Source organism: Dermacentor albipictus, chromosome 4 (genome assembly GCF_038994185.2).
Source record: "Dermacentor albipictus isolate Rhodes 1998 colony chromosome 4, USDA_Dalb.pri_finalv2, whole genome shotgun sequence".
In the NCBI taxonomy this organism is placed as follows: domain Eukaryota; kingdom Metazoa; phylum Arthropoda; class Arachnida; order Ixodida; family Ixodidae; genus Dermacentor; species Dermacentor albipictus.
The window spans coordinates 137,842,635-137,855,238 of NC_091824.1; positions in this window are offsets into that span (position 1 = coordinate 137,842,635).

Here is a 12,604-nt window from a genome sequence, read left to right on the forward strand (position 1 = left end):
TTGGTTGCCGTCGCTTGGAGATACAAAATTCTTTAATTCTACATAATTACGTAAATTATTTCAATTAATTATTCATCTTCCTGAATATTATGATTAGATGAAAAGCGTCAATGAGAAAATTGCAGAGCAACATGAAAAACTCCCGATAAAGCTTTTTCCGAGCGGGAAAGAAGCCCTCAAATACAAGCAAAGTGCCTCGAGCGGCCAGTCGCGAGCCAATTTTGTGCGTGCATGCGTGTGTGTGCGTGCGCGTGTGGGAGTGTTCAGACTGTCATCGCTTACTCGTGCCCTATTCAAGGTAAGAATGTGAACTCAATAAAGAACAAACAGCAATAATAACAAGGCACCTGACACGAAATACGGCACTACGTTAATTCATTTGAGAAAACTTGAGCAGTTACTGTATTTAGAAACTTCATGTTTAAAACACTCCCAGAAAAAAAAAGAAATAGCAATGACACGATTATCCTTACGCCTTACTGAAAAGCATGCATTAAATGAATTTAAGCTCGTGGACTCAAAACTGAATGGGCACAGCAGCCCTCGTTTCAAGCCTGGATTCTGAAATCTTCCATCAACTGAGCTAAGCGGTGCATTTCAATATAGACCATATTGCTCAGCATGTGGTTCCCTTTGTGCTCCTGACACTTGAGATCTCTGAATTGTGAGTACGAAAGTTTTTTTATATTTTTTCGGGTGTTCGGACCTATGGCATACAGCAGGAATTTCTTTAAACAGCCTGTAGTCAGGCTCATGGTTGCGGGCAACGTAGCCCGTATACTATTGACGAGGACTGTAAATGATAGTCGAGGAGAAGCTTTAGCCCGTTTGAAGTCTTGAAGCTTTGCATACATAAAGGTCGCAATGTTTTTGAGTATATGTCTGCCACCTTGTATTATATCCATTGTTATTCTTTCTGCTCTGCTGCATCTGGATACCCGGCTTCAGTGCCATGGTCTTCCACGCGTAACCTTTGTCTCCGGTACGGGCTCCGGGCGTTCGTTTGGTCAAGTGAAAGCTGCGCCAATATCTTTTTCCTATGCATCCAGTGATACTTCCAAATACCGATAGACACTTCAACAAATTAGCTCATCTTCCAATAATGTTTAGGGTCCCCAGTGCTTGCCGTATTGCTACAAAAATTGTCTCAGAAGTCGTCTGAAGGGCACCTTTGCAGTTTTGTCTATATTTAACGACTCATCAATTAAGATTTTAGGCCACGAACCCTTCATGACCTGCACAGAATTTTGCCACTTTTCTGAAGCTCTTGTTTTTTACTAATTATTCGCTGAAAATTTGTGAATACTTAGTTTCCGCCGGGTCCATGAATAACTAATGCCTGAAGCCGCAAAATTTTACAGTGTGTGTTGTGTGTGTGTGTGTGTGTGTGTTGTGTGTGTGTGCGTGTGTGTGCGTGTGTGCCTGTGCGTGTGTGTGCGCGAGCGAGCGTATGTACCACTAGGGCATGCCTTATATTCAGATCCTGGTTTGAGCACGTTAAACCCTAGCATTTATTTATTTATTTATTTATTTATTTATTTATTTATTTATTGAAAAGAACCTTACCGGCCCTAGGCAGGGCATACAGTAAGGGGGGCATTTTAAAAAGTAAAGGTATAAAAAGTACAAATTTCCAACAGGGACAGAGCTTTAAAAAGAATACCGTGTTACACAATATTGAAGGCACAGGGCATACAAAGCAATATGAGAAGGCACACGAACACTTGTTGCTATTAACATAGCAAAAGGAATGCTGTTTATGAAAATAATATACAACATTGCAAAAATACGCGATCAAGTACACTAGATTGGGCACTCGTGAAAGGTATAAAATGGGAAAAGCATGAGTAACTGAGAGCGGAACGTGTCGGGATTAGACATGGAGGCTATGTTACCAGGGAGATCATTCCAGAGACGAATGGCACGCGATAGTGCAAGTGAATAAAATACAGTTGTTTTACCGTATATGCGCATGAAACTGAATTGATTACGTCTTCTGCGTGAAAAAGTGGGCTATTTGCAGTTGTAACCGGGTTCGTTTATTAGTGTAAATATATTTGTGGAATAAGCACTGAAGAGCGCTGTTGCGGCGGATATCTGATGGCGGCAATAGAAGGTGTAGTTTAATTTGTGTAATGCTTGCGTTTATACCGTAAGTACGTGATATGAACGAGGCTGCTCTATTTTGTATGATTTTCGTCATATTTATTAGGTAATATTGATGAGGGGACCAAATTGATGAGGTAAATTCTGACTGTGGCAAAATGAATGTTTGAAAAGCGAGTTTTCGAATGTTTGGTGTGCATTTAATATTTAATTAACACGTATTTAATTAGCAAGATAGAAAGAGCAAATAGGAAGACAACATGTCGCGCAGAGACCGAGTGCGAGCTCTAAAAGCGAGTCTCGGTACTGTGAAGAATTCTAGTACAGCTGTGTAGGCTTCGTATATATATGCAAGTAGACCAATTCGAACTAAAGAAGGAGGGATTGGACAGCTAGCGAAAGCTTAAGCGGCTGCAACTGGCTCAACTGCACAAAGAAAACGACTTGAATGTTGAGCATTCCAGAAGCAAGTGCTCCAGTTTTTCACAGCAGTAACCACAAGCCGGGCACAAAAACGTCGACGCACGTCCTTGCCAGCGCAGGCTAGAGGCACAGTCTTCCTGTCGACCTCCAGTCCATTGACTTCTAAACCTCCGCCTTTTTTCCGTGCCGTATCAATGCGCCCCATGGGTAATTTTAAAAGGGACCTAGCAAGACCGATCGAATCACGGATAGAGACTGGAGCAGGGTACGACGTCTTGGCTGCATCAACGTTGCAGTCTGAACGCATTTAGCAAAAAATATTTTCTTTTATGAAACGTGTTATGTGAAAATGCTCTGCAAGCGCATGCCATAGAGTTTCCTACAAAAGTTACTACAGATCAAAATCTACAGATCAAAATGTGACGCAGAGGCGTCTACGAAAGTGTCAGGTATGGTGGTTTAGGCAGCCTGAGATCGATGGGTAATACATGTTGTCGTTGTTCCTCTGCACAAGTTACACGTATCCACCATGGGTATTCGGCCGAGAATGGGGCCGTTCGCGCTAAATAGGTGAAATAACTTTAGAAAATGATTACTAGAGGAAAGAAAAGTGTTTTGCTCGACGTTCAAAGTGGAACAGGCATTTTTTTTCCGCTAGACACATATTTGCCCAAACTTCGTCCTTATTTTTGAAAAAGCTTTCTGCTATAATTTCACCTATTCGAAACGATTACGCAAGTGCGCAAAAACCTAAGCGCAAGAACTAATGCCGAGAGAACTGTAGCGGATGGCAGAACGGAGGCCATTGCTGGTTTTAACGATCATGCCCGCGAGCTATGCCACCGCGCCTCGTCTAATTTGCAGCTAGAACATCCGAACTCACAAGAACTGAAATCAGAAAGCCTTTTTACTGTACCCACGATTGCAATGGTATGAATCGATGACCCCAACGAAATAGTTCTCCCTAGTAATGCTCAGTAACGCGAGGAAAGTTCGCAGTGATTTCTGCGGTGAAGACAACGCTCTGAGCGCAATTTGTGTTCGGGCGCCTGTGAGCGGCGACGCGACAGTCTCGCGTCCACCATATTTCGGAGAGGTACAGGTGACACACGTGTAGCTAACAAACATATCTTATTGTTGGGAGCACAAGTGGGAGTACATGTATCGAAAACAAAGAAGAGGTCAGTTCCACAAAACGTTCCGGTGTATGTTTTTGGCCATTGTTGCGGGAGATTTCGCTTTGTCTCGCGAGGCAGCAGAGATTAGCGGTGGCCGTGGGCAGCACACACAGGGTGTTCTTATGGCGGGGGGGTCCATATGTGCTTCATTTGCTGCACCTTATTGCAATTACTACTGCAATTGTTCTTTAATTGCAGTGATTACAAATGCCGCCGTCAGAACGGCAACATGTATAACGTACGTGCTGGACAAATACGTATAGCACGTTCACGCAGCGTTTTTCTCCTCTTTCATTGGATTTTACTTGTTAAAGGAACCGACCGCCAATTTTCGTGGTACCCATTTTTCAGTGCAATGGAAAAGCTTACCGGTCACAGCGTCTAATCATGAAGCGGTAACGCGGGAAATACCGCGCCACATTTTTATCGCAATTTTAAGATCTGCAGTGACAATGTATTCGTTTGCTGGAAGCATGCTGAAAACTGTGATAGGTGAGCGCAATAGCGATTATACGTCGGCATTAGAAGGAGGCAGACAACAAGGGCGGTCGTAGCTGTGAGAAAATATATTTTTTTTTATCAAGCCGATGTTCCTCCGATTCATAATTTCCGAAATGTCTAATTATTTCCGCAATAATAGTTACGTGTTTTCGTGGTTTCCTGTCCGACTCGTTTGGTCATTAACAAGTCAAGAATGTTCTTTTTTTTAGCCAAGCCAAGGTAAGGTCTCGAAAGCGAAACGACGTTTTTACACGTGATGCACAATTCAGAGTGTTGCCGCAGCAACGAGTTTGCTAATATTGCACTGATTGCACTCTTTTACGGCACAACTAGTCGACGGAATTTCGTATCCCACAGCAAGAGCACACAAATCAGGATACCTACTCGTAGAGTATCGCGCGTACAAGAGCATGTACGCCGCCATGCATAGGGAGACGCGTCGTGCCAGTCGTTAGCGGGAACTTTCTTTACTTCGTAATACGCACAGAATGAAGTGCAAGCGTCTAATTATATACGAACTGCAATTTTAAGCAATAAGTGTGCTGCACTTAATGACAGCCGACTTACGTACAGCAGTCTCATATACTACATCCGGAATAACAAGATTTATCTGTCTGACCGCGCCACTTACTGGTTCTTGAGATTTAATTTTTTACAATTTAAAATGTAATTCATTCTTCCATCGCGAGCAGTGGGCTGGATTCTATCAGTGTAAGTCATGGTCATTTTATTTTCAGCAATGTTTTACAGCACATTCTGGTGAGTTGACGGTCCCTTTAAAGAAATCGACGAAGCGAAGTATCCCAACTCTGCGTATGATATCAGTAGACGAGAAATACTTAAGTAGATGCTCTCTCGTTCACATAGTAGCCATACCTTGCAGTTATACTTTCAGTTTTGGTAGACAGAATGAGCGTGTTAGCCAAATGTGTAAGCTATAATGTGGCGATTTCCTGCGTGCTGTCACGCGATGCCCGAGTATTATACTTCTAGTCTCGCTGGTACTTCAGCCTACTTGCGCGGGTCGAACAGCCTGCAGAAATATAAAATAAGGAGATGGAGAACCACTCTCGGCAAATGCTTTTCTTCAAGTAGAGGCTGCCTCCTTAACTAAATATTGAATAGAAGAACTTCAACGTTTTAATACAGTTAATAAAACAGAAAGAACTAGAAAGCTTGCACGTGACCACTTGCATGATCGTACAACGAATATGTTAATAGTAGAATGCAAGAGTGAATGAATTAAATAATTCATTATTAATATTGAGAAACATTGTTGCCAATTCCGGATTGCCGTAAGGTAAACTCAAAATGTAAGCGGCATTTTGATGGTTACTGAATGCAGGTACACTCGTGTACTGAGCATTGAGTACATGAGGTTGAAATCAATCCAGAGTCTTCTACTACGGCGTCTCAGAATAAATCAATCAGTCCATAAGCCAAAGTTCCACAATGACTGTAAACACAACCCTGACAACATGCGCTGGCGGAAAGATCAGCCCCTCCAGAAAAATTTCCTTACCACGAGGAGGATGGCTACGGGCATCTTATAGAGCTCTTGGATCAGTCCCAGAGCATGTGGCCAAAAGTAGGCGGGTGTCCTCCATGGCTTGTCCAGCAATTTACTTCGTATCGTTGTAATTGTGACGCGTCGTCTTCTACTGGATACGATGATGTACGCTTAGCAACGTACGTGTAATCGCACCACATTTCGAGGGTGCCACCACGTTTCGAAGGTGTCTTCAGAGAACGAGAAACCACTACAGCCCATGTGATGCCATCGGGAGGTCTTTCGATAGCCGGTGGTCATTTCGTGGAATCGTTCCGCAGCCCGCGGCGCTGAGAGACAGACGTTGGGTACGTAAACAGACGGTAATTTCACCTTGAATATCGTGGCCGTATTTTCCTAACTGACTTAATTTTTCTTGCGCAAAAGTCCCAGAGGCGTAGCAATGCTTGTCGCTGGAGGCATCTCACGAAACAGGGGATAGCCAGCCTGACACGCAGGTAAACAAGGCGTGCTCATCTCGTCCTGCTGTTGCGGGCTGCGTTGCCCATTAGACATATAGAGAAATACCATGCACCTGCGTGGCCATGCTCGTCCCTACAATCGCAGTAGGAGAACCACATCATTTGCGTTGAGAAACCCGCTAAGTGGCTGTCTCTGACATTCTTTCAAGGTCGCCGACGTCTGGTATCAGCCGTAATCAACACCGTTTCACAATAACACGTAGAAATAATAATAAAATAGGACAGTCGAACCGGAGGGTGAAACTTCTGTAATAATCTTCCCTTCAGAAATAATAATGCATAGGAGGGTGATGGTTTGGGCTAGTTGGTCTTCAATTTTAGACGGTGGTACAGCACGAAGCGGGACAAGGGACACAGGAGGAAAAGGGTAGTGCGAGGAAATGGGTAGTAGTAATATTGCAGCCCTTTGTAATAAAGAAGACGACGAATTTATGTAAACAATGGGGTTTTCGCCACGAAGCCCCGCTTTGACTATATTAGAGACGAAGAGAGAAAGTTAGGGCAATCACCTACTTAAAAGATTACCCGTATAGTGCGAATGTGAATGCAGCAATCTAACGTAGTGCGCATTTTGTTGCATGGTTTCAAGTTCCACACCACTGTAAGACTTTTACAGCGAAGCTTTGAAGGCAAAACCTCGCGGACTTTGATGACCGCGGCTGCCTCTGATGTGCGGCCCAATGGCTTATCCTATTTTGTTATAGCGCAAGCTTGACACGGACAACAGAAGGCACATCTGACACATACAGCGCTGGGTGCTGTGTGTGTCAGATGTGCCTTCTGTTGTCCGTGTCAAGCTTGCGCTATAACAAAATAAGATATGCCGTACCAGCAAGCCCCTGTTGCTATCCTCAAAGGCCCAGTGGCTCACACACAGGACAGCACCCATGCAGATGCATGATCGGCGTACATGTACAGGCACAGGCGTATGTATATTGCACACACGGCTATTGCGTCACGTGAGCGCAACGAGTTTTGGAAGAGGGTTTAGTGCTCTCTCTTTGTGTTGTGCTCTTGCAGCACTTCGATGAGCGAAAACAGGGGCTTCAAGTAAAAATAATCTAAAGCACAGCAAAATAATTTCGATTTCGATATGTCTTTCACCAAAATAAAAAGTTGGAATACTAATGTGCGGTGTTTATAACAAATTGCGCCATGTTAAGCTCTGAATTCAATCTCGACCGACCTATTAGCGAGATGTGTTTTTGTTAGGCCTGGCGGCCTTCAAGTTCGACTACCAATATAAGAAATAACGATCTTACGGTTAACACTTGCTTTTTATGTGAAATCAGCGACAGCGAAAGGCTACAACAGCATTCGTTGCTTTTGATGGATACAGGTTAATGAAGACTGGGGTCGAATCAGGTACAAGGCGAGAGCCGTCGCTTCGTTGGATGCCACGATGTTCGCTGACGCAAAAAGTTTGCATCGAGTTTGGGTCTGTGCGCTATGTTTGTGAAATGGGGTCACCGACGCAAACGTTAAGCCGTCTCTCCTTATCGCGAATGCACAGTGTGGCTGACGCTATTTCTTTGGAGCTGCAAAACTTTTGGGGCCTCTATTCTATAACTCTCTATTATTTTCTTAAAGCTGAGCTTCCTATGCCTCTTTTCCCGGCTTTTGGCACGTGTAATGGGCATGTCGCGCACCTGCCGAGCAAAGGCGGCCGAGTAGGCCCTGAAGGTAGTTCAATAGCAAATTGGGGCTGATCTCGCACATGGCGTGAATTGGGTGATCGCGCAGAGCTGGCGGAGACAGTGTATTCTGCGGTCACATGGATCACGTGCGTGGGTTGCGCGGTGGTAGTTTCCCCGTCGTGCTGGTTTGCAGTACAGGCACGTTATCGCTACGCAGGAGAACTCGTTGCTGAAATTTGACCGTTGTATAGCGTTTAATTATTCGCCTCATGAAATCTTCGTTTCACGTGGATTACAATAAGTGCGTCGGGTATTCATAATTTTTCTAAACAACCAATTAAACTTAGCTTCCTGAACCGCAAATCTTTATGAACGTGTTCCACTGGGCTACGTTACTTGTGCGAGCAATCACTTTTCTCGGAGGCAGAAATACAAGTTGCACCGCGCCACATGGGTGCCAGGATGCCAGCGTTTGTTGGTGACACAACGGCGTCCACGCTGTAGGTCAACATCGAAGGCACGCTGAAGCTGGACAGAGACTCTTAACAGGTCTTTATAGCGCTTTGTGAATACGTAGAAAAAGTGTCGTTCACAAAGCAACTGTTACTGTGATGTCGTTCATGCCGTCTGCTTTGCACATGAGCAATCATGGCATGGCATTGTCACGTAGTAGTGACGGTAAAGAAAGCAGCAAAACTGTGATTGACGAAACTAGCATTTTATTGGGCGAACCTGTGCCCTCAAAAGCAGGCTACACTCAAAGGTGAACGATAGCGACGAACACAGTTGGCGATCATCGAAACTTTGATCTGCTGGTCAAGCACGTCGGCTTTTATACATACCTCTTTGGTCTCTATAAAGAGCCTTTCCTATGTCTCTATGTGAAAACGAGAAGCCGGCGCCAATTAAAGGCGACAACATCTCCTAAATAACATACAATGATAAATAAGAGCGTCTCCTCTTTTCTTTCTCACACCCGCGCGGTCCGTATCCTCTTGTCGTCGAAGTTCCACCCCTCATCCAAGATGTAAACGACACAGGAGCGACGTCCTGCTCTTCGTCAATCGCCGTGGGCAAAGGTTGCCTCCGTCGAGGTGGTGCCGTCTCCACTTTACAATCTGGCCAGACGAGGGGTCCATTTCGCTTTCTCTAGGAAGGGCATCTGGTGTGCGCTAGAGCGGCTAAAACAAAGCACAAGAATACACAACAGAACACATGGTTCATCAAAGGTCCTAGAGTAATCGCTGCTGCCCGTGTGTCTTCCAGCAATTACACAATTCGCGTCGCACAGGCAGCAAGATTACACGAGCGTGGGTGACAACATACAATGGGTAGAAACATCGGTAGTGTTCGAGAAACTTCCGATGCATGTGTGCGCGTCCCGCGCTGAGCGATAACATTTGTTAGACGGTGAAAAGTGGTCACCCTAAAAAGATAAAGAAGTACACGCATCCGTATAGTCCAAGGCTCCACTTCCAGTCTTTGGCGGACATCATTTGTACAAATGCACATGAAAAGTAACCATGTCACAATACGCCAGGCACTCACTGAAGATAATTAGAACAACGTGTCATTGTCCTGAAAACGTTTATAGACAAGTGCTCACACAAAGTCCTTCCGCCAGATAGACACAAGGACACAAAGACAGACCTAAGTGGCAAGAGGGGAAATCGGAGCACACCTGCCAGTGCTTCTTAAGGTGCCCCAACGGTTATACCTATGGCAGAGCTGCTTTTCGGCTTTCCGGAATGGATTATCCTCGCTGTAACGGTCTGCACTCTTCTGTATCTGTGAGTACCAGAAGTGCACCTTGTGGCGACTCATTAATGATGGTGTGTGAAATGGTACTTGGTCACATAAAGCTATTGGTAGGCAAGTTTTCATACCATGATTACTAGGGTAACTGCGGCATGACATATCGACGCACACGTCGCGGTGACTCAGTGCGTATGGCCTCCCGCTCCTAAACATGAGATCAAGTCAAATCAAGTGTAGTTACGTCTACTTTCAATAATGGAAGCCGCTGCCACATAAAACCTGCTACGTACAGCAGTTTGACGGGGCGACTTCCTACCGAGGTTTTACAACAATGTACACGTCATCACGTTATTTTAACGACGGCATTCAATTCCACTAAGGCTCTCACACACACAAAAAAAACAGAAAAAATACCAGCCTATCTACGGTTAATTGTTTCATTCTAGACTAGAACGTTCATATTCCTGCGACCTTAGAAAGAATGCAAGAACACTCTTGTACTGAGATTTTCACTCAGGGTAAGTGATCAAACTTGGTCAAAATTATTGAGGCCCTCCGCTACGACATCTCTGGCATCTCTCACACGTGTAATCGGCAGGAAGCGCATCCACCGAGTAAGGGCGGCCGAGTAGGCGCTGAAGGTTATGCAATAGCAAATTGGTCTGATCCTGAAGATAACGTGAACAAAAGAAAGTTACAGGGTCTCTTACGATCTCTGTTAAGAAGTGAATGGCAAAAGCCTACTCTTCCTTCCTTTATCACTCGCCTCTTCCTCTGTGCCTCTTCACTCCGGTGGTCAGGTCTGCCGACACAAACTTCACCATGAGCCTAGAAATGCTTTCTCCTTAAAAGTGGGCGATCGCGGACAGCTGACGGAGACAGTGTGGTACGCGGTCACATTGATCACGTGCATGGGCTGTGTGGTGGGAGTTTCGGCGTCGCGCTGGTCTGTAGTACAGGCACGTAATCGCTACGCTAGAGAACTCGTTGCTGAAATTTAACAGTCTTATGGCGTTTAATTAATCACTTCATGAAATCTTCGGTTCACATGAACTACAATATATGCGTGGGATCTTCATAATTTTCCTAAAGAACCAATTAAACTTAGCTTCCTGCATCGCCTATATTTATGAACGTGTTCCACTGGGCTACGTTACTTGTGTGAGCAATGACTTTTCTCAGATATAGAAGTACAAATTGCACCGCGTAACTTGGATGCCAGCATGCTAGCGTTTGTTGGTGACACAACGACGTCCACGCTGTAAGTCGGCACCGAAGGCACGCTAAAGGTGCATAGAGATTCTTAACACGTCTTTATAACGCTTTGTGAATGTGGTAGAGCGAATGTCGTTCACAAAGCAACTGTTACTGTGGTTTCGTTTATGCCGTCTACTTTGAACTTAAGAAATCAATGCATCATATCCTCACGTAGTATAGTGACGGTAAAGGAGGTAGCAAAACTGTGATTGACGAAACTAGCGTTTTATTGGGCGATCCTTTGCCCTCAAAAGCAGGCTGCCCTCAATGGAAAACGATAGCGACGAACACAGTCGGCGATAGTCAAAACTCTTACGAGGTAAGTATACCTGGTAGCGAAGCTTCCATAGAAGCCCATACGTTCAAAACATGGTGGTTCATCAGCAGTTCATAGTGGTTCATGAGGCTTAGCGCCATCTGTACGAGGAGGGAACACTTCTGGCGAAAAAAAAAAACAATGTGGCGCCATATCCGTTAAAAACAGAAGTGACGTCATTATGTTCTCAAAGGCGCGAAATTTGTTTTGGTGGTCTGCCATTAGAGCTGTATATCCAAATACTCCGCCATTCGACTTGATGGGCGTTTCGAGCTTTCAACGCGGAAAGCGATGCACGATAAGGTCAGCAGTACGGGTGTCGAAATCGCACTTTTGAACAGAACATACTTTCTTTAAAGGCCCACGAAAGCTTTAGGTGCAGGGTGCTAGTTCTATCGTCGGATGCCAAGCCCGTTGACTCTCGAAGTCGCATGAAAAAGACTAAAGTAAACTATTATGCGGCGGTTGTAAATCACTACTTTTGACTGAACAGGTTGAGCAAGGATAAAGCTACCCGATTCACCAAATTCAGGCAAACGATGACAGGCAAAAGAGCGTAACTTTTTAGGGGGGCGTATTGTAACATGTGAACTTTGCGACCACGTCTTTCTGAACACTTCAAGAGCTACATTGATTCGGAAGAGATACCGGCGTCAACCGCCTTACGATGGGCGCTTAAAAAGGTATTTATTGACAATGATAAAATAAAATAGATTTGACTCTTCTTTACTGGTCACGCATATATAAAATTGTTAAGGAATTTTATTTTCGTCTAATGAATCTAATTGTGTCTCGCTTTAATTAAAAACATTTTTTTTCTTTCACAATGTTTCTTCCATCCAAACACAGTCGCGCTTGTATCGCTGCTCCCATAACCACCCTTGCTGATATCGGTGAAAATTTGTTCTGAATCGCTTTTCGCCCGAAGCTTCGCGACCTGTTCGGATCGACTTTGACTCTGATGAGCCGGACAAGCATGCCAGCGTTTATGCAAGTGTCACGGACTGTCCCAGAGTAATTGCTGCTGGCCGTGTGTCTTCAAGAAAATACACAATTCGCGTCGCACATGCAATCAGATTACACAAGCTTGAGTGAGAACAGTCAACGGGTGTACACATCGATAACATTCGAGAAATTTCCGATAGATGCATGCGAGTCACGCGCTGAGCGATAGAACTTATAGGACCATGAAAAGCGGTCGAAAACGGTAAACGAGTACACGTGTCAATATTTCTGCCAAGGCTCCACTCCCAGTCTCTGGAGGACATCTTGCGTACCTGTGCTCATGAACAGTAAACAGGCGACAACGCGCCAGGCACTCAGTGAAGATAACTAGAGCAACGTCTCATTGTCCTGAAAACTTTATAGACGGGGGCTCACACGAAGTCCTTGTGTCA